Consider the following 15000-nt stretch of genomic DNA (forward strand, 5'->3'; position numbering starts at 1 on the left):
CTAGAAATGACCTAGTTTTGGACTTCATTCGCCAACAGGCTGACCTGAGGAGGTTTCTCCTCAAAGCCGTGGGCTTAGCAGTACGGGAACGAAAGCCAGACCGAGGCTGGTCTGATGGCTTTGCTTTATGTTGAAGATGAGGGACGCACTTGTGTTGGGAATTAGGGATATGTTTAGTAAAGGCGTTCGCTTGGTTATTAGCATCACTTTGGGGAAGAGTATTCCATTCTATGGTTGAAAGATTCGTACTAAGGGTCGGCCAGTTTATCCCACAGCCAGGTTGTGTTAGATGATTCTTCACCTCGTTGTGTTGTAAAGACTGCCTTATGATCAGATGGTCAACATAACCAAAAGGTTTGCAAATTTTCAAGTAGATCACTCACCTCTGGTCTAAAAAATGGGCTGTTCGTTGTATAGTCTTATTAAAGCACACTGTAACACCACCTCTATGACCTTGGCTGTCTCGTCATTTCCAAGAGGTGTAGTCAGCAATTTTAGCTAAATTCTCTGGCATTCTGTCGTCCACAAAATGTCTTAACAAAAGCGATCGTGTCAGAACAATGTGTGTGTTTACGAAACTCTACGTGAGATCACCAGAATTTGTAATGAAGCCCCTAATGTGTCCCGTAGCTCGATCGCTGGTGGACTCAGCTCACACACTGAGGTCCGGAGTTCGAATCCCCGGTACGGCTGGAAAACCTCAGGACATATTTTCATAAGACGCCTGCTGTCCATGTTCACTCTTGAGTATAAAATGGGTACCTGGGTATTAGTCGACTGGTGTGGGTCGCATCCCGGGACAAAACTATCCTAATTTGCTCGAAATGCTCTGCATAACAAGCAGCTTTCTATATAGCAGTATGTCATTGATGTCAGCTAGGCCTGTATACCTTGTTCATGTACTTGTAGAAATAAAGATTATTATTATTATAATGTTGGTAGACAGAATGCTGGTAGTCTGGCTCTTCATGTCTGAGTTCAGTTTGACAGACAGGACACTGGGTCATAACTCTCTGATCTTGAATAAGGCATAAGTCAACCTTCAGATGGGAGGTATAACTGAATAAGCGATATGTAAAAGTGTTCCGAGATTAAATCTTTAAAGACTTGGTGATCATGTCCGGTCAGGTCCCTGTTGTCTCGATAAGAATCCTCCTGGGGTTCTCTTTTATGGCAGTATTTAGAGCTGAAGTTTCGCAGGCAGTTGTCAGTGGTGTGTCGCCTTCGGTGACAGTTGCAGCACCACCTAGGTGCCTGGGAGGGCACCACTTGTGTGTCGCTGCTGATTCGGAAACCGATTATTTTGTAAGTTCTGCTGATGACTTTTCTGATGACGTCGCAGCCGAGGCTGAGAATTACGAACCTGGTAGTTCCGTGTCTGGGGCTATGTCGACGGGAGATGTCTTTAGGTAGCTCCCCCTTTCTCTCCCACGTCATCTTCTTCGTTGTCTTCCTCGTCTTCTTGACCTCTTCTATGTCCTCGTCCAGACCTACCAGATATATCCCTTCTGAACGTGCCTTAAGCCGACACAAGTTCAGGTTCTGAGTGTTATTATGACATTTCCTTCTATCTGCTATTCTTTCAAAGTTGTGTAAAGGTTTTGTACTGTCTCCTCATATATTCTCTGTAATTAACAGGCCACAAATAATCCTGCCTGTCTGTCCACCTGTCTGCTTCTCTGCCTGCCTATTTGTCTGCTTGTTAGTCTGCTAATCTCTCATCACTCCAACATTGTCCATATAAACATTACTAGTAATTGTATATATATATATATATATATATATATATATATATATATATATATATATATATATATATATATATATATATATATATATATATATATATATATATATATATATATAATTTTCAGATTTTTTTCTTTTTCCCTGTTATATATATATATATATATATATATATATATATATATATATATATATATATATATATATATATATATATATATATATATATATATATATATATATATATAAAACAGGGAAAACGAAAAAAAATCTTTAATTTTTTTGATGATATAAACATGAATTAAATGCAAAAATTTATTTTTCTCTCAGCTTCATTTATTATTACGGCGACTACAGTGTACACAGAGTGGTTATAGAGTCATGGTGGCTATAGCGTTCCCCTGATACAACCATCGTGGCTGCAGTGATTACAGGCCAAGTAACTCATGGAACCACCGTGGTTACAGTGATCATGTGCAATGTGCTGGGTAGATATTATGCAGAGAATTCGGAGCATGGAAATGAGAAGAGGCGAGGGGCAACCGAATGCATAATTCATCGGGTTGAGGAGGGTTTGATGAGGGGGTTTGGGCACTGAGAGAGAGGAATGTTCATTATAGTATGACCATGAGGGTGTTTAATCCAAGAAATAAAAGGTATTAAGGAAGGAAGGTTATGAATCGTCTCAGGAAGAGATGAAGGGAACGGATAAATGAGATTTTTGCATGTGGGTTAGTTTGGAGTTAGTGAAGGCAAATGACTTTTATGACTTAACGTGCTGTCGGAGTGCGAGCAAGATAACATTTATAAAGACATTTAAGGAAACCTATTAGTTGGACTTGAATTATAGAGATGGGAAAGTAGAGTGCCTGCACCTTGTAGGAGAAGTAGGAATGTTTAAACTTGGATTTCTTCAGGTTTCTGGCAAGTTTCTCTGTTGAATGAATGATGGTGAATGTATCTCGTATTTTGGGTCACATTACAATGAAAATAATAATAATAATAATAATAACAATAATAATCAGACTAGCACTAAAAGTGACTGACGTAAAGGAGGAAGAAACTAGGCTGGAAAACTAAAATGAATTGGTTTATTAATTGGAATTATAGCCTGTCTACTACACGAGGGTCATTAAGAATACGTGTTATCTGTCCACCACCAGTCAAGTATACATCAGGATTACAGTAAACTCTAAGTATACATATATCTTGAGGTATTCAACCCTAGGTGTAAATACACCACAGCTATAACCGAGAGATATACTAGTCAACATTATATATATATATATATATATATATATATATATATATATATATATATATATATATATATATATATATATATATATATATATATACTCTGGGTAAGAACTGATGTGTTAGAATTGTTAATTTCAGCATTTTAATACTGTTAATATCGTGTATTGCAATGAGTGGAAGTCTTGTTAATAAACAAAAATACTGAATTATTAAATATATCCGAACAATAATTAATAGAAGCGGTCAATACCATTTAATAAATAAGGAAAAGACGTAGAAGAATAAAGAGGAAGCAAGAGGAGAGTGTTAGGCATGCCAGGTGTCGCCTGTTATGGACTCGAGGTCATGTGATTAATTACCTTACGACTTCTACCTAAAACACAAACCATATATGAGAGAGAGGCCTCATCCTTGTTACCTTCCTGAACCCCTTTCCCATCTCTGTCTCTATCGTCTCTCTCTCTCTCTCTCTCTCTCTCTCTCTCTCTCTCTCTCTCTCTCTCTCTCTCTCTCTCTCTCTCTCTCTCTCTCTCTCTCTCTCTCTCTCTCTCTCTCTCTTTCTCTCTCTCTCTTTCTCTCTCTTTTATCCATACGTGCACAAACACGGAGGATTATGTACAGGTATATACAAGGGGGTTGCAAGGCTTCTTTACGAGATCAGGAAAAAAATAATGAGAACATCAAACCTGAAGGGATCTTGAAACCTCAACGAAGACTGTGTCAAAGATCAGGCAGAAAGGGACATGGGAAAGGGAACGGAAACAGCAGAGAAAAGGAGCAGGGAAAAGACCAGCTTCCTGTTAGTCGCTACTAGTTCTACTAGTGAAATTAGTAATGAAACTCTCGAAACTCTTCAGAGGTATCAAAGGTAAAAGTATTATTACTACTACTACTACTACTACTACTGCTACTACTACTACTACTACTGCTACTACTACTGCTACCACTTAATTCTATTTCTTCCCTTTGCCTGACTTGTTTTCTAGTCTTCTCTACTTTCTCTCGCTCAGTTGTGACCTGACAATGATCCAGGACGTACTGAAACGTCCTGTAAACTATTATCTTTAAGTGTGAGTGTTATTTATATATGTATATATGCATATATATATATATATATATATATATATATATATATATATATATATATATATATATATATATGTATATATATATGTATATATATATATATATATATATATATATATATATATACATATATATATATATATATATATATATATATATATATATGCAAAACAACCACTGTGAAAGAATAGTGAAATTCCAAGCGCTTTCGTGACTTCTCACATTATCAAAGAATTATGATAATTCCTTGATAACGTGAAAAGTCACGAAAGCGCTTGGAATTTCACTAATATATATATATATATATATATATATATATATATATATATATATATATATATATATATATATATATATATATATATATATATATATATATATATATATATATCTTTATTTTAAATTTAATTGATTTTAGACGCTATGTATGTTTTATGACATTGACCTGGTGCATGTAGATATATTTTTTATTATCAGTTATTATAACCGCCGTTACACGTGTAATTTCGCGTGCAATTTGACCATTTTTAACATCAGGTATAATTTATCTTAGTTCAGCAGCCATGATTTGTTCGTATAATGAATCGTAATTCATATTATTACGTACAGTTCGTACATATCTCGATACCTGCATGTGCACATACACACACACACTCACACAAACAGTACACCGTGTACGTCAGGCCCATACTGGAGTACGAAGTACCAGTTTGGAACCCACACCTGGTTAAGCACGTCAGGAAATTAGAGAAAGTGCAAACGTTTGCAGCAAGACTAGTCCCAGAGCTAAGCGGAATGTCCTACGAACAAAGGTTAAGGGAAGTCGGCCTGATGACACTGGAGGACAGGAAGCATATATATATATATATATATATATATATATATATATATATATATATATATATATATATATATATATATATATATATCTGAGGGCAATGTGTGGTGTGAATATAATGCAGAGAGTTCGTAGTTTGGAAGTTAGGAGGAGGTGCGGGATTACCAAAACTGTTGTCCAGAGGGCTGAGGAAGGGTTGTTGAGGTGGTTCGGACATGTAGAGAGAATGGAGCGAAACAGAATGACTTCAAGAGTGTATCAGTCTGTAATGGAAGGAAGGCGGGGTAGGGGTCGGCCTAGGAAAGGTTGGAGGGAGGGGGTAAAGGAGGTTTTGTGTGCGAGGGGCTTGGATTTCCAGCAGGCATGCGTGAGCGTGTTTGATAGGAGTGAATGAAGACAAATGGTTTTTAATACTTGACGTGCTGTTGGAGTGTGAGCAAAGTAACATTTATGAAGGGATTCAGGGAAACCGGCAGGCCGGACTTGAGTCCTGGAGATGGGAAGTACAGTGCCTGCACTCTGAAGGAGGGGTGTTAATGTTGCAGTTTAAAAACTGTAGTGTAAAGCACCCTTCTGGCAAGACAGTGATGGAGTGAATGATGGTGAAAGTTTTTCTTTTTCGTGCCACCCTGCCTTGGTGGGAATCGGCCGATAATATATATATATATATATATATATATATATATATATATATATATATATATATATATATATATATACATATATATATGTGTGTGTGTGTGTGTGTGTGTGTGTGTGTGTGTGTGTGTGTGTGTGTGTGTGTCTGTGTGTGTGTGTGTATGTGTGTGTGTGTGTGTGTGTGTGTGTGTGTGTGTGTGTGTACTCACCTATTTGTGGTTGCATGGTTCGATTCATAGCTCCTGGCCCCGCCTCTTCACTGGTCGCTACTAGGTCCTCTCTCCCTGCTCCATGAGCTTTATCATACCTTGTCTTAAAACTATGTACATGCCTGTATATGTATAAACACACACACACACTTGTGTGTGTGTTTATACATGTACAGGCATATATTCTTTTGTATGGTTATTTCAAGCTTGTATGCATACGTTCATGCATACAAAGTATCTTCAGTCATGCACAAGTAGTATCAGAAAGTCATGACCTTAATAAACACATTTCACTGCCGTGTTAAATGATCGCAAAACACACAGACAGACAGTGACTTGTCTGATGCGACTCACACACAGGCTATTCAAGGTTTGTGTGTGTGTGTGTGTGTGTGTGTGTGTGTGTGTGTGTGTGTGTGTGTGTGTGTGTGTGTATTCATCTATTTGCATTCACCTATTTGTGGTTACAGGGGTCAACTCACAGCTCCTGACCACGCCTCTTCACTGGTCGCTACTAGGTCCACTCTCTCCATTCTCCATGAGCTTTATTGTACCTCTTCTTAAAGCTATGTGTGCATCCTACCTCCACTACATCACTCTCCAGGTTGTTCCACTTCCTGACATCTCTATGACTGAGTTAATACTTCCTAACATCCCTGTGATTCATCTGAGTTTTCAACTTCCGGTTGTAGTCCCTTGTTGTGTCACATCTCTGAAATATTTTGTTGCTATCTACCTTGTCAATTTCTCTCAGTATTTTATATGTCGTTATCATGTCCCCACTATGCCACCTGTCCTCCAGTGTCGTCAGGTCTATTTACCTTAACTTCTCATTGTAGGACATATCTCTTGGCTCTGGGACTTTTCTTGTTTCAAGCTTTTGCACTTTCTCTAATTTCTTGATGTGCTTTACAGGTGTGGGTTATATACTGGTGCTGCATTCTCCAATATGGGCGTGATGTATACAGTGTACAGTGTCTTAAATGACTCCTAACTCAGTTGTCGAAATGCTATTCTTAGGTTTATCAGGCGACCATATGCTGCAGCAGTAATGTGCGCCTCATATGTACTCGGTATTATCCTCAATCCTAAGATCCTTTTCGTTGAGTGAAGTACAGGGTAAAGGGCTTTGGCCCCCTACCCTGTACTCCAGCCTCGTGTGGGGTACAGTATCACTTGCCTTCATGCAACCTGAGAAAATGCAATTCACCCACTCTCTCTCTCTCTCCTGTTTCATATCCGTTACTTTGTCATAGTATTCCAACAGGTTGGTGTGACAAAATCTGACATCTCTGAGCTCGTACTGGTTCAGCCACTCTTCTCCTGAGAATCTCCATTACATTGTGCGGTATACATGCCAGGGAAACTGGTCTGTAGTGCAAAGTTGTTGTTTTTCAGATCTCTGGCAACTGTCCCACATCCATGAACTTCTTGCTAATGGTTCTGATAGTGCTTCTGCTTCTTTTCCTGGAATCCAGGGTAACATTTTGTCAGGTTCCATTTCCTTTGATGTTTCCAGGTCCATCAAGTTACTATCACCGTGGTTTATAGTTTACTTTACGTCGTTCCCTGGTGTGTGTATAACGTCCAGTACCAGTCGGTGTACCCTTTCGGTGAGACTAAGACGGCAGCATGTTACCATAGTCTGACTGAGTTTGTTTCAACACAAACGGCATGGTGAGACTAAGACGGCAGCATGTTACCATAGTCTCACTGAGTTTGTTTCAACACAAACGGCATGGTGAGACTAAGACGGCAGCATGTTACCATAGTCTGACTGAGTTTGTTTCAACACAAACGGCATGGTGAGACTAAGACGGCAGCATCAACATTTCTGGTATTGCTCCTGTATCCACTGAGCTCTTTTCAAGTCGTTAGACCATCACTTTACAAACTTTCTTGTCATCTTTCGTGAGTTCTCCTCTCTCTTTATTCAGTCAAATTATCTGATCCTTCATTGTTGTCTCTCTACTGATGTGGCTGTGAAAAAGTGTTGATTCAGACTTGGCTTTGGCTGCTATGTAATCCTTTAATTTTTACTCAGACTCTTTCCCTACTCTCACATATTCGTTTGTGGCAAATCTGCTCATATCTGTGTATTTCTCTGTCCTCTTTCTGATATTTTTCCATGTTTTCTTGCTTTTCGATTTTCCCTCTCTGTATATCTGAATGAACAGAGGACTCTCTTTGTCTAACCTGCTTCTGCTTCTTTTTGGTATTAAGTACTTCTCTATCTCCCTGCAGTTTCCAGTCAGACACTGGACACCTTCATCTAATCTCCTGACTTTCTTTTCAGGTCAGTTTCCCGTTGCACTGCATTTATTAATTCTGTAATCCCTGCTTAGTTGCTTCTAGTAAAGTTTGTCTTGTCACAAACTCCACCTGCCGTTCTCCTTACACCTGCTGCCACTGTTCATCTAGCATTACACAGGTACATGTATGTTAGTCGACTGTTGTGGGTGACATCCTATGAAGGAGGTCCTGAGATCCCCATAGGAGATAAAGCAGTTTCTTGGTATCCTGTATAATTAACCATCCTCGGCTAATATGCTTCTTCTTCTTCTTCTTCTTCTTCTTCTTCTTCTTCTTCTTCTTGTATGTGTGTGTACTCACCTAATTGTAGTTGCAGGGGTCGAGACTCAGCTCCTGGTCCCTCCTCTTCACTGAACGCTACTAAGTCCTCTCTCTCCCTGCTCCATGAGCTTTATCATACCTCGTCTTAAAGCTATGTATGGTTCCTGCCTCCACTACATCGCTCGCCAGACTGTTCCACTTCCTGACCACTCTATGACTGAAGAAATGCTTCCTAACATCCCTGTGGCTCATCTGAGTCTTCAACTTCCAAGAGTGACCCCTTGTTTCTGTGGCCCCTTTAGGAACATCTTGTCTCTGTCCAATTTGTCTATCCCATGCAATATTTTGTATGTCGTTATCAAGTCTCCCCTATCCCTCCTGTCCTCCAGTGTCGTCAGGCCAATTTCCCTCAACCTTTCTTCGTAGGACATTCCCCTTAGCTCTGGAACTATCCTTGTCGCAAACCTTTGCACTTTCTCTAATTACTTAACGTGCTTGACCCGGTGTGGGTTCCAAACTGGTGCTGCATACTCCAGTATGGTGCCTGACGTACACGGTTTACAGTGTCTTGAAAGATTCCTTACTTAGGCATCGGAATGCTAATTTCAGGTTTGCCAGGCGCTCACATGCTGCAGCAGTTATCTGGTTGATGTATGCTTCCGGAGACGTGTTCGATGTTATAATCACGCCAAGATCTTTCTCCTTGAGCGAGGTTTGCAGTCGTTGGCTGCCTAGCCTATACTCTGTCTGCGGTCTTCTTTGCCCTTCTCCGATCTTCATGACTTTGCATTTGGCAGGGTTGAATTCGAGAAGCCAGTTGCTGAACCATGTGTCCAGCCTGTCGAGGTCTCCTTGAAGGCCTGCCTGATCCTCATCTGATTTAATTCTCCTCATTAACTTCACATCATCTGCGAACAGGGACACCTCTGAGTCTATCCCTTCCATCATCTCATTCACGTATACCAAAAATAGCAATGGCCCTAGGACCGACCTCTATGGGACCCCACTCGTCACAGGTGCCCAATGTGATACTTCCTCACGTACCATGACTCGTTGTTGCCTCCCTGCCAGTTATTCTCTGATCCACTGAAGTGCCCTTCCCGTTTTACGCTCCTGATCCTCTAGTTTCTGCACTAATCTCTTGTGAGAAACTGTGTCGAAGGCTTTCTTGCAGTCCAAAAAGATGCAATCAAAACCAACCCTCTCTCTCTTATCTTACTTCTGCTACTTTATTATATAACTCCAAAAGGTTTGTGACACAGGATTTGCCTTCCATGAAACTGCGCTGGTTGTCATTTATACTTTTGTTCCGTTCCAGGTGCTCCACCTCTCTCCTCCTGATAATCTTCTCCAAGACTTTGCATACTATACACGTCAGGGACACTCATCTGTAGTTTAGTGCCTCTTTTCTGTCTCCTTTTTTAAAAATGGGAACTACATTTGCCGTCTTCCATACCTCAGGTAGTTGTCCAGTTTCAAGGGATGTGTTGAAGATTGTAGATAATGGGACACACAGCTTTTCTGCTCCCTCTCTAAGGACCCACTGGGAGATGTCCGGTCCCATTGCTTTTGAGGTATCAAGGTCACTTAGCAGCTTCTTCACCTCCTCCTCAGTTGTGTGTATGTCATCCAGCACTTGTTGGTGTATTCCCTGTTAGTGTCCCCCTCTGTCCTGTCTTCCCAGAGTCCTTCCTGTCTCCTCTGTGAATACTTCCTTGTGAGTTCCCCACCTTCTTTCCTCAGCCTGATCACCTGATCTTTGACTGTTGTCTTTCTCCTAATGTGGCTATACAGCAGTTTCGGGTCAGACTTGACTTTTGATGCTATGTCGTTTTCATACTGTCGCTGGGACTCCCTCCTTATCTGTGCATACTCGTTTCTGCCTCTTCGACTGATCTCCTTATTTTCCTGGGTCCTTTGCCTTCTGTACCTCTTCCATTCTCTAATGCACTTAGTTTTTGCCTCCTTACACCTTCGGGTAAACCAAGAACTCACTTTAGTTTTCCCATTAATTCTGTTGCCATTGGGAGCAAACCTTTCCTCAGCCTCCTTGCATTTTGTTGTTACATATTCCATCATTTCGTTTACTGGCTTTCCTACTAGTTCTCTGTCCCACTGAACCTCCCGGAGGAAGTTCCTCATACCTGTGTAGTCACCCCTTTTATAGTTTGGTTTTTCCCAATCGACTCCTGTTGCCCTCTCCACTTGCAGCTCTACTATGTAATCAAAACTCAGAACCACGTGATCGCTAGCTCCAAAGGGCCTCTCATATGTGATGTCCTCAATGTCTGAACTGCTCAGGGTGAACACAAGGTCCAGTCTTGCTGGTTCATCCTCCCCTCTCTCTCTGGTAGTGTCCCTGACGTGTTGATGCATGAGGTTTTCTAATACCACATCCAACATCTTGGCTCTCCATGTGTTAGGACCCCCGTGAGGCTCCAGGCTTTCCCAGTCGATCTCCCTATGGTTGAAATTACCCATAACCAGTAACTTTGCTCTGCATGATTGAGCTCTTCGTGCCACCTCAGCCAGTGTGTCCACCATCGCTCTGTTGTTCTCTTCATATTCCTCTCTTGGCCTCCTGCAGTTCTGTGATGGGTTATACATCACTTGAATGACTACCTTATGTTCCACAGACTGAATTGTAGCTACTGTGTAGTCCCTTTCTCCAATCTCGCCCATGCCTTCCATTGCTTTAAAACCCCATCGGTTTTTTATGAGCAGTGCAACCCCTCCTCCCCCTCTGCTCCTTTTGTCGTTCCTCAGGTTCTGATATCCCGGTGGGAAGACTGCGTCTGTTATTGTCTCAGTGAGTTTTGTTTCTGTGACTGCTATGATGTCTGGGGTCTTCTCACTGATTCTTCATGCCACTCCTTGTATTTATTTGTTAATCCATCTGCATTTGTGTACCACACCTTCAACTTCTTATCTTTCACGGTGGTCCTGGGAAAATGTTGGGGTTGGGGGAGCGGGAGCCCTGGGGAGGCCTATGGAGGTTTGCAGTGTGGGTGGGGTTTGTGATGGAGGGGTGAGGGCAGAGTGCCCATGGGGGTGCTACTGTAGGGGTGGGGTTTGTGATGTGGGGGTTTGCAGTGTGGGTGGGGTTTGTGATGTGGGTGAGGGCAGAGTACCCATGAAGGGGCTGCTGTAGGGGTGGGGTTTGTGATGTGGGGGGTAGGGGCAGAGGGAACAGTGTGTGGGTTTTGATTTAGATTGGTCAGTTGTTTTGGGGTTGTCGTGGATGGAGTTCTTCTGGGGGTGTTTCTGTGAGGTGTGTTACCCCTTCCACCTGAGTCTGGGTTCTGCTCATCTTCATCAATGCATCTCGTTCCTCCTTCCGTCTTTGCACCCTGTCTCTCAGTATCATCCTTTCTTCTTGTGTTCTGTCGCGATCGAGGTACACTCTCCAGTACTCTGGATTGTCTCTCAGTCGTGGTTTCTCCTGCAGAATCCTGGTTCGAACTGATTCTGCCTTGAAAATTACTTTGACCGGCCGTTTCCTTCCCCTCACAAGCCACCCCATTCTCCGAAAATTTGTCACCTGGGCCATGTCTCCCTCACTTACTGCTTTCATGATACCTTCGATCGCTTTCTTCTCCTCCTGATTTTTTTCATCGTGTGTGTGTGTGTGTGTGTGTGTGTGTGTGTGTGTGTGTGTGTGTGTGTGTGTGTGTGTGTGTGTGTGTGTGTGTGTGTGTGTGTGTGTGTGTGTGTGTTTGTGCATTCACCCAGCATATATTGCGAGGACTGAGTTCCATCTCTTGAGCCAGCCCTCTAGCTTGACGTTGGCGATAACAATCCACGCCTTTAAACCCATTAATAACTCTAGCTCGCATTAACGGTTGTAGCTCCTGTTAACAGTTGTAGCTCCCGTTAACAGCTGTAGCTCCCGTTAACAGTTGTAGCTCCCGTTAACAGTTGTAGCTCCCGTTAACAGTTGTAGCTCCCGTTAACAGTTGTAGCTCCCGTTAACAGTTGTGGCTCCTACGCTGTGAGATATATCGCTCCACTTCACTGTACCCTGATCCTTCAAGCATACTTCCTAACGTCTCTCTGGCTCTTTTAACAACAATCTCTCTCTCTCTCTCTCTCTCTCTCTCTCTCTCTCTCTCTCTCTCTCTCTCTCTCTCTCTCTCTCTCTCTCTCTCTCTCTCTCTCTCTCTCTCTCCTTGCTGAATTACCTGTCTTTTACCATCTCCTATGATATTCACAGAAGTGAATATCATTTAGTCTTCGCAGGTACTGTTCCTCCGCCTACGTCTGTCAATATGCTTCTAAATTAAAGAGGTTGATAAACAGCAACAGCCATCCAGGGAGGTACTGCTGTCTTAAAATATATGCATGTTCAGTATTTTGATTTCTTGCTCAACTGATGATCTTTCTGTCTGAAAGCGTGTAAAACGGCACTAATCCTTACAGACTTCTTATAGTGTGACTCTCAACCTGTAAGACGCCAGTAAATCTTACAGACTACTTACAAAGTCAATATGTAAGACGGCAGGGAATCTTGCAGACTTCTTACGGTGTGACTCTCAACCTGTAAAACGCCAGTAAATCTTACAGACTTCTCCCTTACATTCAGTACACGCACTAATCTTGATATTTCTTGTGTGTTTCTTAATGGGCCTTATTCCAGTAATATCTCCTTTCCGGTCTTGAAAGCCGGTTCTGAGACCGTTTCTCGGAGGCATTGTCTCAGAACCATTAACTGATAAATATCAGATATTAGAACATTCCTCAGAACCTTCCTTCGGCTTAAACAAGTCACTATTACCAGTGGACTAGATAACGAAGAAATAACTATTCACGATAGTGCTAACTGGTAGTTAAGTTGCGTGTAACATGCGGTAGAGAAAACTGCAACTCTTTGTATCGCAATTGACGTGAACGTAACTAACGTAAATTGTGAGAATAATACTTGCAATTGATTGCAACAGGGAAGTTTAAAATGTGTGTGTTGTCTGTACAGTTTAGCGGAATTTCATTTTGGGATGTGTGTGTGCGTGTGTGTATTTACCTAATTGTGGTTGCAAGGGTCGATTCATAGCTCCTGACCCCTCGTCTTCACTGGTCGCTACTGGATCCCTCACTCCCTGCTCTGTGAGTTTTATCATATCTCGTGTGTGCATGTCTCTCTCTCTCTCTCTCTCTCTCTCTCTCTCTCTCTCTCTCTCTCTCTCTCTCTCTCTCTCTCTCTCTCTCTCTATGCTAGTTCACCTAGCTGACTAACTTCACGTCTGCCCAGAGAAAGTAATATTTTCTACGCATTGAATTATCATGCATAATATGCAAGTGACGTCACGTAGGGACCTTGAAGCGAGCTACCACGATGCTCTTGAGAAGAGTAGGTCAAATTTGTGTGTGTGTGTGTGTGTGTGTGTGTGTGTGTGTGTGTGTGTGTGTGTGTGTGTGTGTGTGTGTGTATGATCCTTCATTTTTTTTCCAGCCATTAATATTTTCTTCTCTGGCTTCACCCACAGGTATTCCAGTCAGGAAGTGACAAAAGTTACATTATTGTCTGCTAGAGTGAGTATCCTCATTGTTAATTTAAAACGAAATACAATATGCAATTTTTAATATCTTTTTGAAGAAATAGCATATATATAATTTTTGTTCCAAGACAATTGGGAAACTAAGCTAAAAAAAATATATATATATAAATTTATGTGCTTTTATCAATTTATGTTTAATTTTAATACCCCAAATGCTTCATTTCTAGTCAAAATTATATATATTATACATTCGTTTATATATACCATACGGGATATATATAAATTATTCTATATATGCTTTACGAGTTGTATATACATTTCTGTACATACCTAACGTATTTTCCGAGTGCCAGTCCGGTAAGAAATCAAAGTCGAAATCTCTATCTACACCTAAGCTGCAAGAATGACTAAAACTCCTATGTAATAAAATACGTAATAAACATGAAAAAATATACGAAGTGAAAGAGACAGAGAGGAATGAGGGTGTGGAGGTTAGACCGAGGAACGACTGGTGACTATGAAATAACAAGAACTGACCTGGTACTGTGATCTCTCTTCCTGTGGTACAGCTGACGTGGTACAGTGATCTCTCTCCCTACCATGTACCGTTAATAAATCACGGACCCGGTGGGACTTGAACCCATGGCAAGTGAGTCCTAAAACTCCCCTGCCATGGGTTCAACCCCACCCGTTCCGTGGTTTGTTTGTAATCGTGTTATTGCTGTTTCGTGAGTCTCGGTACCATTGTTTCTCTCTGTCATGAACTCTCGTTCACGCACACTCTATATAGTTCATCCGGACCAAATTGAATTGTTTCACAATTACCTTCAAACTGGAAGAGATAAGTAGACGACTCCTGGGTCGTCCCTACCATTACCACTCCGCAAATGAACTGGTAAACAGAGAAAGCTAGAAATGAGATTAAAGCACTTGTGAAATGAAGACACGGCAGAGAGCAGGCCAAGTTACAAGTGTACTGATAAATTAGACACAGTGCCTTCATCAGTTCTATACAAAGAAGAAGATTGAAATAATCAGTCCCCCAGCCTGGAGCTGATTATTATTATTATTATAATCAAGGTGAAGCGCTAAACCCGGAGGATTATACAGCGCCTGGGGGGGGGGGGAATGTGGAAAGCATTCAGGCTTAATTCGG

General features: G+C 41.4%; 1 protein-coding gene across 2 annotated transcripts in view; it reads left to right on the forward strand.

Annotated features, from left to right (window-relative positions):
- Nucleotides 1-15000, forward strand: part of LOC128706509 (uncharacterized) — a 209838-nt gene that overhangs the window by 155828 nt on the left and 39010 nt on the right. Inside the window, exon 2 of one of the 2 annotated variants that reach the window (XM_070091394.1) lies at nucleotides 13833-13878. The exons of the other annotated variant lie outside the window; for it this stretch is intronic. The gene's annotated coding sequence lies outside the window, so the exon portion shown is untranslated. The remainder of the gene's footprint in view (nucleotides 1-13832; nucleotides 13879-15000) is intronic. 2 annotated transcript variants of the gene reach the window in all.

The sequence above is a fragment of the Cherax quadricarinatus genome, chromosome 3 (genome assembly GCF_038502225.1).
Source record: "Cherax quadricarinatus isolate ZL_2023a chromosome 3, ASM3850222v1, whole genome shotgun sequence".
In the NCBI taxonomy this organism is placed as follows: domain Eukaryota; kingdom Metazoa; phylum Arthropoda; class Malacostraca; order Decapoda; family Parastacidae; genus Cherax; species Cherax quadricarinatus.